Source organism: Suricata suricatta, chromosome 12, assembly GCF_006229205.1.
Source record: "Suricata suricatta isolate VVHF042 chromosome 12, meerkat_22Aug2017_6uvM2_HiC, whole genome shotgun sequence".
Classification (NCBI taxonomy): domain Eukaryota; kingdom Metazoa; phylum Chordata; class Mammalia; order Carnivora; family Herpestidae; genus Suricata; species Suricata suricatta.
The window spans coordinates 91,027,422-91,039,997 of record NC_043711.1 but is presented as its reverse complement, the minus strand read 5'-3'; the positions used below and the strand labels follow the sequence as shown (position 1 = coordinate 91,039,997).

At 50.4% G+C, this 12,576-nt stretch overlaps 2 long non-coding RNA genes across 3 annotated transcripts in view; one reads left to right on the top strand and one right to left on the bottom strand.

The window, feature by feature from the left end:
* Positions 1–12,576, top strand: part of LOC115275320 — a 23,092-nt gene continuing 10,516 nt past the window's right edge. For both annotated transcript variants that reach the window (XR_003901489.1, XR_003901488.1), the window contains exon 1: positions 1–212. This is a non-coding gene — a long non-coding RNA (uncharacterized LOC115275320). The remainder of the gene's footprint in view (positions 213–12,576) is intronic.
* On the bottom strand, positions 5,024–5,547 carry LOC115275319. Its single transcript, XR_003901487.1, has 2 exons — positions 5,400–5,547; positions 5,024–5,161 (listed from the first exon to the last, which is right to left on the bottom strand). It is a non-coding gene; the product is annotated as an uncharacterized LOC115275319 (long non-coding RNA).

Here is a 12,576-nt window from a genome sequence, read left to right as displayed (position 1 = left end):
GCCTGGGGCTGCCCAGGTCTTGCTGCTTTTCCCTTGGCAGCTCTCAAGTCCGGGGGGCAGAGGGGGGTCTGGGCCAGTTGGGGTCTGCCAGGCCATCCCCGCAGCCCCCCTCCACCCTACCCCACAGGGACCCCCGCCTCCCATCTGAGAGGACAGCTCTCTCCCTGGAGTTGGGATCTGACGCTTGCTGGTACCAACAGCAGATTTACCAGGTAGGCCCCCTCCCTGTTCTGGGCACCTTCTCTTCCCCCTTGAATTCCGAAAGCATGGCCTGTACCACCCTCCTCACCCTGGAACCCCCCCACCCCTGGATAAGGCCACAGTGGCCTGATCCAGTCACTGTCTCACCGAACCTCAAGACTGGAAAGAGTGTCTCAGCCAACCCACCCATTTGGTGGATAGACACACAGAGGCCCCCGGGAGAGCGGCAGCGGGCTGGAGCTTGACCCACAGATCTCAGGGCCCTCGCTGAGCCCCAGAGGGTGGAAGAGATATGCTCAAAGCCACACAGCGGTGGTGGGAGAGCTCTGCCTTTAAAAAAGAAGACCACAAGCTCTGCGAGGACCCCTGTGTTTCATCATAGCGCTCACGGGCACTGGAAGTGCCTCCTGGGGAATGGGCTGGTGGAGCGCCCGTCCCCTCAGTCGCCGATGGCCACTGGGCTGCCACGGGAGTACTTCCAAGAGGAGAATGAGGGCGCTCAGGGCTGAAGGCCAGTGGATTTGGAAGGAAACAACCTTCATGTGGTTAACTGATAACGGAGCCCCATCCTTGGGCCCCCAGAAGCCTCCTTCCCCCCTCTCCTCAGCACCATTAAGACGAAATTACCTGCCTGCTAATCATTGCTGAGCCTGTTGATTTTGCCTTAAAAAATTAACTGGGCATGAGTTTGTGGTTTGCCTCACCCCTAACCCTGAAAAGGCCTGGGTGGACAGGAGGCCACCCGGGTTATGCAAGAGGCTGCTGGCCTCCCCACGCATGTCCAGTGCCTCCTCTCCTGCTCTCCAAAGACTAGGTTTTGCTCAAGAGTCAACAGTCTGCTTGTTCCCCCTGCTCTGGGTCCTGAGCAAATTTGCTCTGTTACCAAAGAGAGATAAAGGCAGTGGTGCGGGGGGGGGGCGGGGGGGGGAGCTTTACAAACAGGGATGCAGAGTGGCAGCTTTGAGCATGGGATTCTAGAATCCTGCAGTGTCAGAGCCTGGAGAGTGTGGGCTGGGGCCTTTCAAATGGGATCTGAGGCTCCTAGGAGCCAAGCGGGGTACGCACAGGGCCTGCCTCACCTAGGTCCTGCCTCTTAGATGGTCTCCCCCTAATATTTCCTTTGAAAGGTAGAGCCCAAGCCGAAGATAGAAACTTGAACGATGCTGGGCCAACCTCAGGATATCCCCTCCCTCCCTGTGCAGAGGGTGGGGGCCGTGCCCAGGGACAGGAGGTCGCCCCAGGTGTCCTGGGTCTCCAGCTAGCCTCAGAAAGACAGGGGCTCTCTCTGGGCTCGGCCATGTGTTCTGGACATTAGGGAACAAGGTGCACTGAAGAGGCCCTGCTGTGCCGTTCACCCCGCTTCGTCGGCTGGTTCAAAGCAGAGAGGTGCCTAGGGCCGCCTCTGGAGAGTTCACCTGGCCCAGGTCCTGGGGGCCCCTGCGGAGCAGCCAGGAGCAGTAAACAGAGACTGCAAGTCAGGGCCACGTCCTCGGTGTCAGACCACAGAGAAAGATGCAGGGCCCTCCCCCGACTCTCGACCTCTCTCTTGAATCTGGTTCCTCGCCCGTGACCGGGGATCACAATACCTAACTCAGGTTTGTTACAAGAAAGAAACAGAGCACAGATAACTATGGCTGATGCTAATGAAGCTGTTTTCCAGGCTTTACACAATCCTCACAACCGATCTATGTCGTGGGCAGTATTTTTATCACCATTTTACAGACCTGAGGCCCAGAGGGTTTGAGTCCTACACCCAAGCTCACACAGCGTGTGACAATCGAGCCCTGAGACTCCAGCCTGAGCTGACCCGCTCTCCAGAGGCTGTGCTCTTAACCCCGAGGCTACCCTGACCGTCCAGGGCTGACACGCAGTGCCCAATGCAAGTTGGCGAGTGTGACGATAACATGGGCTCCGTCCCGAGGCACGTGTGGACTTTATGCGTGGACCGAGCGGGCTGGAGAAGGCCTGAGTCAGAAGGCATGTCTCTGGGCTGGAGTGGTCAGGATGGATTCCTGGAGGAGGTGGCATCCTGGGCAGAGGGGACATCCAGAAGCGGAGAACATGGCGAGTAATGATGGAAGGACATGGAAGCCACTCTGACCAGGGAGCAGGGCATTGTGGGAGATGCTGACCACAAGGCTCAGGAGGTAGGGTAGAGGGTATGGTCTGGAGAATGTCAGGAAGAAAGCCAGGAGGACTTGGGTCTGTGTAGGCGGGGCCTCCCTGAGGGCTGCCTCCTGCCAGGTGGCTTGTGACTTCTGGGCTGAGGCTGTTGTTCTGTTTATGTCCCTCCCTCTCCCTGGTTATGTTCCTGACTTTATCTGCAGAAGTGACCTTCGGAGTTAGATGGGGCCTGAAGGATGATAGCAAGCCCCTGCCTGCCCCAGGCCCTGGTCGTGGTGTAAGAGATGAACCCACATCCCAGGAACCGCCCCTGGGTCTCCCTGCACCCTTGTATTGAAGGGCTCCAGGGATTTGCCGGAAAGTCACTGAGATGGACCGTTTGGGAGTCCTGAGACTCAGGCGAGGGTTGCTCCATACAGTTGCACAGGTTGCTAACTGCACAAAGCTTCCTCTGTGCAAGGAGGTGAGTCAGTGTAGGAATCTAGCCCTTGTCCCACTTACCAAACCAAATGCCTATGGAGATTTGTCTGTCCAGAGGAGAGCACCTCTCATTTATTTTCACAAGGCTCCACGAAAGCCCTGACTCAGCTCAGCTTCCAGCTACTGACCTTGGGGGAGGTCACTTTCCTCCCTGGCCTTGGTTTCCCATTTGAAAAGTTGTCTCACATAAAGCAGAGATTCAGCCCTAACAATGAGTCACTTGGGACCTTTAAAGCCTTAGAAAAAAATATTGATGCCTAGGCCGTATCAGACCAATGATCACATCTTGGGATTGGGGTGGGTGGGTGCCAGGCATCAGTCTTTTCTTAAAGTTCCTAAGTGATTCTAGGAGCACCGGGGTGGCTCAGGCAGTTAGGTGTCCGACTTCGGCTCAGGTCATGATCTCACAGTTCATGAGTTTGAGTCCCAGATCAGGCTCTGTGCTGACAGCTCAGAACCTGGAGCCCGCTTCCAATTCTGTGTTTCCCTCTCTCCCTACACCAACCCCCGCCTCGCTTATTCTGTCTCTCTGTCTCTGTCTCTCTCAAGAATAAATAAACATTTAAAAAAATTTAAAAAGAAAAAGAAAAGCCTAGAAATGCATCCATGGTCTGCAACTCACTAGTTGCAACTTTAATGAGGCTCAGTTTCCTCATCTGTAAAATGGGAAGGATAGCTTCCTGGTAGTCAGAATGCCTATTCAGTGAGACGATATTTAGACAGCTCCTAGCACTGTGGCAGCATGGAGAGACCTCCTGATACTTGGGACCAATGACCATTATTTTGCTCTTGGCAAGCGAGATTGGCTTGAAACAAAGGGCCTTTCCAGGTTGAAAAGTCAGAGACTCAAAGGCAGGCTTCCGCTGTGACTTGTGTCAAGTCCTAGTACTTTGGTCGCAGTCTTGGCTACTTGGCTATTGTTGAGGTACGTGTGATTATTACTGCTACATGATATCTTACCTACTTTGTTAAAATTTTTATTAAAATTTTTTTTCTTAATGTTTATTTCTTTATTTTGAGAGACCAAAGAGAGAGCAAGTAGGGGAGGGGCGTAGAGGGAGAGAATTCCAAGCAGACTCAGCACTGCCAGCAGAAGGGCCTGAACTCACAAACCGCGAGTCATGACCTGAGCTGAAATCAAAGTTGGATACATAACTAACAGAGCCACCCAGGTGCCCCATGTTAAAATTTTTAAACTAATTTTTGAATCAGTACTACATTCACATGGATCAGCAATCAAGGGGCACCTGGGTGGCTCAGTTAAGTGTCCAATTTCGGCTCAGGTCATGATCTCACAGTTTGTGGGTTCGAGGCCCGTGTCAGGCTCTGTGCTGACAGCTGGGAGCCTGGAGCCTGCTTCGGATTCTGTGTCTCCCTCTCTCTCTGCCCCTCCCCTGCTCATGCTCTGTCTCTCTCTCTCTCTCTCTGAAAAATAAATAAACATTAAAAAAATTGTTTAAATCAAAACAATAAAAAAAGTGCAATCTGAGAAGCCTCGGTCCCTGTCCCCCGCTGTCTGCCAGTCCACTCCGGGTCCCCACCACAGGCAGCCACTCCTCCTACTTCCTTACGCCTCCTCCTGGTTTGCCTCACGCACACCAGGCGGCATGTAAGACCGTGTGAGATCGTCTTGCCCTTCACTCTTCTGCACTTCGGGTGATTTCCTAGCGCAGCGGCAGCCGCTGAGAGCAAGCCTGGAGGAAGGAAGGGGCACTGCCCTCGTCCCGTGTGAGGACAGTGAGGCTCACATTGCTGAGTCAGTAGTGTTTTAAGCTGTCTCCACTGGCTCCAGAGCCGTGTTTGTCCCCCTGCCCCAATGTGGCCTGCCAGGAAACCTGGCCCAGTGAGCTTTGGAGCCTGACCTAAATCTCTCTGATGCTGGCCTGGCGGGAGGTGGGGTGGAGCTGGCCTGGCGGGGCCCCCACTTCATCGGGACCCCGAAGACACAGGGAGGCTGAAGCAGGGAACCAGAAATGTCCACAGTCATCCAGGAGGTGGCCCAGTCAGGGGATGTCCCCTGGATGGGAGGATTAGGGCCCGGCCACCATGTCCTCCAGCACAGTGGAGGCCACAGGGAGCTCTCTGCCCGCCTCAGGCTGTGTGGGAGGCCAGGAGGGTCAGGAGGAGGAGGGGAAGGGAAGGGACACATGGTCAATGAGGCCCGGGGGAAGACGACTAGGGGACCCCCTTCGTGGAGGTCAGGGAGGAGCATTTGGAATTCAAGGCAGAGGGGACAAGGCCATTTTAATCTCTGTCTTCTGCTCAGGTGACCCCCGGGGGCTGTGATGGTCCACTGCTCCAGTTCACTAGCTCACTGACTTCAGGCCGTCACTTCTCTGTGCCTCAGTTCCTCAAACTGCAAAATGAAGGAGATTAGGTAGCTGGTCTTTAGCTAAAAGACTCTGTAACGCTCCCCTCGCCTTGCTGAGGAAATCTGGATCTGCCTTGATCAGAGTGGCATCGGCCTATCAAAGACCTTGGGCTTTCCTGGGGTCTAAGGCCTCTACACTGCTCCAAAATCTGGGCTCCTCCCCTCGGTCTCTTTACTGCCACCCCATCCTCCTCTCCAGGTAGCTGTGGAGTGGGGACCATACCTGGGAGGTGCTGCGGGGAGCCCCGGCCCCAGTGTGACATCCTCCTCCTGGTGCTATGGGGTCCCGCACAGTGGGGAGCCTCTTCATCCTTGTGGGAGCTCCTGCACCCTGGCACCCAAGACCCTGGAGGGCTGCCGGGCGGCACTAATCTCTTAATACAGGTCACAATGAGATTTCTGGGATGGTAGGAGTGGTCTCCATAGAAACCGTGGACCCGCCCAGGACCCATGCAAGGAATTAGCCACAGGGCTCAGCAAGGGGGTCCTGGAGACCCAACCCCAACAGGAACCGGAAGTACAGCACCCTGGACTCCTGGGTCCTGCCTCTGCCCTCCTGTCGTTTCTCAGATGGCTGGAGACAAACTGTACCCCTTGTACTGCCTCAGTGTTCTCCTGAGCCACACTCACGGGGACAGCCCTGGTACCTTTCTGAGCCTCAGTTTCTTCACCCTCCAGTTGGGCTTCCAATCCCTAACCCGGTGGCTTTTTGAGAAATGTGCAGGCTTCCGAGTCTGTCAGACACGAGTCTGAAGCTCAGCCTTTGCTATTCATTTGACAGGCCAAGCATTCCCTTTCTCTCACTTTCCTCATCCATTCAATGAGCACAGTAATACCAACCTAGCATCACTGCCGTACCAGACTGCTGGGTACTGAGGCTCAGTGAATGAGTCTCCCCCTCAGCTCTCTCTGACTTCCCCACCCACACTGCACATCTGTCCCCCATCCCTAGCCACTCTCCTCTTTCGAATCCCACAGCCTCCGCCTTGGCACATGCCAGGCCTTCTGCCCAAAGCTGCTGTCACACCTTTCTTTTCTCCCCTTCCCCCTCCAAGTCCCATCTTGCTATCTGCCTCTGGACAGCCCTGCTGGCTCCTCCTTGGTGCTCACCCAGCCCCCAATACTTAACACCATCACAGTGTGTCAGATGGTGGTTGCTGCTTCCATCTTGCCTCCTCCATTGGACTGTGTCCCATTTACTGTTAAATTCCCAGGACCCAGCTGGAACTTAATACAATGGGTTGGATGGCCAAATGGGTGAATGAATGAAGGAATCTATCCATCCATTTAACCTTTATTCAGCATTTTCCCTGTGCACCATTGCTGTGAAGGCAATAAGCAGGCTGCTTCTCCCACAGACTTGCAGGGCGCCCAGTTACATTTAAGATAAACACTGAATAATGTTTTAATATAAATATGTACCAAATAACGCAGGAAGCATACTTATACTTAGAAAATAAGTTGTTGTTTATCCCACATTCAAATGTAACGGGGCATTCTTGGGCGTATCTGGCCCTCCCCATGCTCTCCCTCGCAGAGCTGACATTTTGGTGGTGGGGTGTGATGAAGAGACAGTAAGCAAGTAAATAAACTTTTCAAAAGAGAATTCCAGGGGCATCTGGGTGGCTCAGTCTGTTTAGCTTCCAACTTTGGCTCTGCACAGAACCCACTCTGGAGAGTCTGTACACACACACACACACACACACACACACACACACACACCGCCTTTCTGCCCCCTCCCCCACTCGCACATGCACTCTCTCAAAAAAAAATTTTTTTTTAATTAAGAGAATTTCAAATACTGATGAAGTGCAATGGCAAGACAGTGAAACTGCAGGTGGTACAGCGCCTGGGGATGATGGGAGCGGGGGTCTTTAGATAGAGTGATCTCCCTAGTGACCTTGATTGATCTGAGTGGCAGTCCTAAACTCCAAAGAGAGGTTCCTTTGGTAAAATCCTATTAGGATTTTAAAGGGCTTGGTGGAAGCTATTCAACTTGAGAGAAGGACTCTGAGCTGTCATGTCTCCTTTGACAGACTCTACAATTTTGCATTTTGGATCTGAGCCTTCACAAACCTTCAAGAACTCGCTGTCCCACCCCTGGACCAGCCAATGTCCTCTCCGGGGCTGGGAGCCCGAGGAAGGGGCCAAAGGGGCTGGGCAGAGAAGCGTGGCCACCTGGGCCGGAACTGGGAGTTCTAACACCGCCCCCCACCCCCACCCCAGTCCCGTGGTTGCCTGAGGGCACAGGGCAGAACCGGCTGCGGAACCGGTCGCAGAACCGGAGGGCATTGGGCAGGAAGCGGCTCAGACACGCCGGGAGCCTCGCTTTGCGCATCCCGGGCTCCTCCTAGTGGCCAATGCTGGATTGGCGCTGAGACAAATAACCGCACAGGTTTAACCAAACAGGGCGGAAGTAGCAAGCGTTACAATCCCACCAATCAGAGGCCAAAACGGACTTGTCTCTCGAAACCCAGTGGGAAGGTAGCTCGACAGGATCACTAGTCCCAAGTCTCCGGGTTTAGTGGAGGAACAAGCTAACATCCCCCCGATGACACACCAGCACTTGGCCACTGCACCCATCAGAAAGCAAGATTTTAAAACTTGTTCCCCAAAGCTGGTATCACACTGCCCTTATAATCTGTGAAGTTTATATTTACAATACTTGGTCCCCACGTGCCGGCGCCTTTGAGTAGGGTCCCAGACTGTGCTGGCTCCCAGTGTACGTTTGCATTCAGAGGCATATATGTATTTTCACATTTAAAGGTAGTAATAGCATTAAATACCACCCCCCCATTATAAAAATTAACGTATAGGTCTGGGAGAGTGGGGAAAGTAGGACCTCGGGAGTAGACACGCCAGAATTGGAGTTCAGTTATGAGGTTAGTGAAGGACAAGTCACCCTTCCTCAGTCTTTGAAAGAGAGCTACAGCAATCACACTTGCATTGCCGTCGTCCCGTACCCTCGCTCCATCTCAGTTATCCAAGCCCACACCCGGGGAGTCACTATCTTTGTCTTCTCTCTCCTAAAAAAAATGTTTTTAACGTTTATTTATTTTTGAGAGAGAGAGAGAGACCGAGTGTGAGCAGGGGAGGGTCAGAGAAAGAGGGAGACACAGAATCCAATGCAGGCTCCAGGCTCTGAGCTGTCAGCACAGAGCCTGATGCAGAGCTCCAACCCACAAATCCACAAACCGTGAGATCATGACCTGAGTTGAAGTTGGCCGCCCAACTGACTGAGCCACCCAGGTACCCCACTATCTTTGTCTTCTTCCCTCCCAAATCATCAGAAAATCCAGAGCTTGCCACCTCTAACAGTAGCTCAGATTTTCACCATCTTTCCGTCTGCCCCACAGCCAACCTTGTCCACATCAGTATCGGCTCTGGAGGTCTGCGAAAGTCTCAGCTTCAATTTTCCCCAGCACTGGCTCCCTACCACCCACTCTTGACTGGGAGCGGGGCCAGGGTTGGGGTGGGGGGCAGCCAGGGATGAATCTTTACACACAGACTGCATCAGGTCCCCCCCCATACTCAAATTTTATGGCCCCCTATATATTTATAATTAAACTAATAAAAATAAAAACTCCCATGGACCTGTGTCTATATCTCTGCATCCCCAGCTTCCATGTCATTCCGCTCCCCTCTGTCCCCATGGCTGCAGCCACGCCAGCCTTTCCTTCCTTTGTTTTTCTGGCTCAGCATCTTTGCACATTCTTTTTTTTTTTTTTTTTTCCTTTGCCTGGAAAATGGTTCCTTGGATTCTATCTTTGAATTCCTCTCCTTTCCAATTACCTTTCTCTGGGTATCTTGTTCAAAGCAGCGACAGAACCAAATCCTATCTCTCAGCTGAAGCCCAACCTGCCGCATCTACCTTCAGGGAACAAACAAACCTGACCAGAGAGCTCAGGCACAGCTCTAAGAAGTAACAGCGCCACCCAACGAAAAGGCATCCTGAGTTGCTGCCGAGAATGGCTTAACAGAATGGGCTGTCATGCCCTTGGGGGACCAGAGTCCTTTATCTGAGAACAGGTGCTGAGGCCCCTGGTGGGGCTGGTCACTGTGGTCAAAGACAGACCGATCCAATGACTCCGTCTCCGGTCCTAGACCCATCTTTTAGACGGCTCTACTCACAGTCTATCTGCCGGCTGTTCTCAACTGTTCTGCCGTTTCCGGCCCATGGCAGGACTACACTTTCTTGCTTCCTTTGAAGCTAGGCGTGATCATATGACTTGTTCTGGCCAATGAAATGAGAGCTGAAACAACCCCGGGGCACACCTGGGCGGCACACCTGGGCAGGAGCTTGAAGGGCCCGCCCGGGGCTGTTGCGGAAGCAGGTGCGGGTGTGGGGTCACCACGATGGGGAGTGCACCCCACCAGCCCCTGACGGACCAGTACTGTAAGTGAGCGACAGGCTCAGCTGTGTGAGCCCCTGAGACTTAGGGCCTTTTTGTCATTACAGTACTACCTCACCTAACGTAACTGCGCAGGATCTTTCCAAAGATTTCCCCATGACGCTTACGATTTTTGTTATCTTTGGAAACCACCTTTACTAACACTTAACATTTTTCTTACATCGACACACTTATTTTTTTTTATTTATTTTAGAAGGAAATGTTATTACTACCAAGTGAAACACCAGTATCTTAAGTAGAAAGCAATGGGAAAATAAACAGAATGATATAAACCATTGTAATTATATCCTGAATTAAATAGTACTATTGCCTTTCAAGGCCTGAGCCCTTGATCTGTTCTCTCTTTGTTTAAAAAAAAAAAAAAAAAAAAGGAGGTCTTTAAGTGCATGTCAATCTTTGGGGGCCTCTTTACTTTCTGGGCTTGAGTTTTGGTTTGCTATGGACTGGCTGTGTGACCTTTGGTGAGTTACTTAACTGCTCTGTGACTATTTTCTAATTGGCAAAATAGGGATGATAATGATGTGTAGCCATTAGGAGGCAGTGGGGATTGATTGTGCTAATATACGACGGGACTTAGAACCATTTCTGGCACGCACTGAGTTCTGCACAGGTGTGAACTATGAAATAATGGCAGGATCAAGACCCATGTGCATTTGGAGAAGTGTTTTTTAAAGAGAGAGCCTGCGTGGGCAGGGAGGGGCAGAGAGAGAGGGAGACACAGAGTCGGAAGCAGGCTCAGTGCTGTACAGACCCAGACACAGGGCTCGAACTCACAAACTGTGAGGTCATGCTCTAAGCCAAAATCAAGAGCCAGACCCTTAACTGACAGAGCCACCAAGCGCCCCTGGAGAAATGTTTGAACTCGATGCAGAGGAATGAGAAATCCTCCACACTGGTTAAAAATAAATGACCTGGACAGCGTGGCTGGGGAGAGCTGCCTTAGTGGCAGGTGATGTGACCAAATTCTAGAGGTTTTATTTGGTAGCAGCTGTACACAGCTCTAACCTGATCTTGTGTGACATTAGGAAGGATGTAGGGCTCAGGTCAAAGCAGCTGAGATGTCCTCTGTATTCGATCCTTAAGGGACCATACACATGACACAAAAAGCAAAGAAAACAAAAACAGGTGTGACTACATGAACCCAAAAAAGCTTTTGTACAAAAAGGGAAACCATAGGGTGCCTGGGTGGCTCAGTCAGTTAAGCCTCCGACTTCGGCTCATGTCATGATCTCACGTTCATGGGTTCGAGCCCCACGTCAGGCTCTGTGCTGACAGCTTAGAGCCTGGAGACTGCTTCCAATTCTGTGTTCCCCTCTCTCTGCCCCTCCCACTCATGCTCTGTCTCAAAAATAAATAAACATTTAAAAAAAATTTTAAATGTTTTTTTTAAAAAGGGAAACCATCAACAACAGGAAAAGGCACCTTATGGAACAGGAGAAGATATTCGCAAAGCCTATATCTGATAAGGAATTACTATCCAAAGTATATAAAGACTTCCTATGTCAAAGGTTGGGACAGGTTGAGAAATCCATGTCCTTTGAAGAATAAAGAACCAGAGGAGTTCCGGGCTGGCTGCTGGGGATGAGGAGAGGGGCAAAGTAGCAGGATGGTCAAGGCCACTGCCTTCAATATATCAATGCTACTATTTACATAACTGACCTTGTGAAAATTATAAGCTCTTCGAGCCTTATTTGCTTCATCTGCGAAATAGGAATCAATAATAGAATGTGTTAATCTATTGCTTTGTGGAGTGAATGTGATAAACCTTAGAACCTGGCATATACTTGCCTATCATGTAGTTGTGTTACTTACATCAAAGTACTTTACTTTGGAAAAGAGGCTTCTCTCTTCTTAGAGCCCCAGAAAACAAACCAGGACCAGCAGAGGAATGCTATAAGTTGAAAGGCTTGTGTCCAAAATTAAGAGTTTTCTACCAAATACAATACTTTACCAAGAGAAAATCTGCTTTATTAAGTAGTGAACGGCTTGTCGTTGGAAGCATCAAGCCCAAGCTAATTGACCACCTATCAGGAAGTGCAGTGAAAGGATCCTAGCAGTCAATCAAAGACTGAATCAAAGTAGCATCTCCCCGGCAAAGAAGTCTTAACTCAAATTTGATCAAAACCAAACTCGTGATGGCAAAACTGGATCTCCACAAGCAAACGAATGAAACTGGACTCCTAGCTTACACCCTACATAAAAATGAACACAGAATTAATTAAGACCTCAACATAAGAGCTAAAATTATAAAACTCTTAGAAGAAAACATAGGAGAAAATATTCATGACATTGGATCTAGCAGTGGTTTCCTTGACTATGATACCAAAAGCACAGGAAACAAAAGAAAGAAAAAATAGATTAACTGGACCACATTGAAATTAAGAAATTAAAAGTTTTTGTGCAGTAAGGAACACTATCAACGGAATGAGAAGGTAATCCATGGAATGGGAGAATATCTTTGTAATCACATAGCCGGTAAGGGGTTCATATCCAGAGTATGTAAATTCCTGCAACCCAACAATAATAACAAAAACCAGATTTAAAATGGGCAAAGGATGTGAATAGACATTTCTCCAAAGAAAATATACGATTAACCAAGAAGCACATGAAAAGATGCTCCATATCACTAATCATTAGTGAAACGCTAATCAGTGCAAAACCACACCAAGTGACTACCTCATACCTGTTAGAATGGATATTGTAAGAAACAACAAACAGATCCTAACAAGTGTTGGTGGGTAAATGGAGAAATCCAAACCCTTTGAAACCACTGGTGGGAATATAAAATAACATAGCTACTATGGAGAGCAGTCTGGCAATTCCTTAAAAAAATTGAAACTAGAATTACCGTATGATCCAACAATTTCACTTCTGGGTATATACTCGAAGGCATGGAAAGCATGGTGTGAAAGAGAAATGGGACCCTCATTTCATAGCCACGTTATTCACAACAGCCAAAAGGTAGAAGCAACCTGACCATCAGTTGAC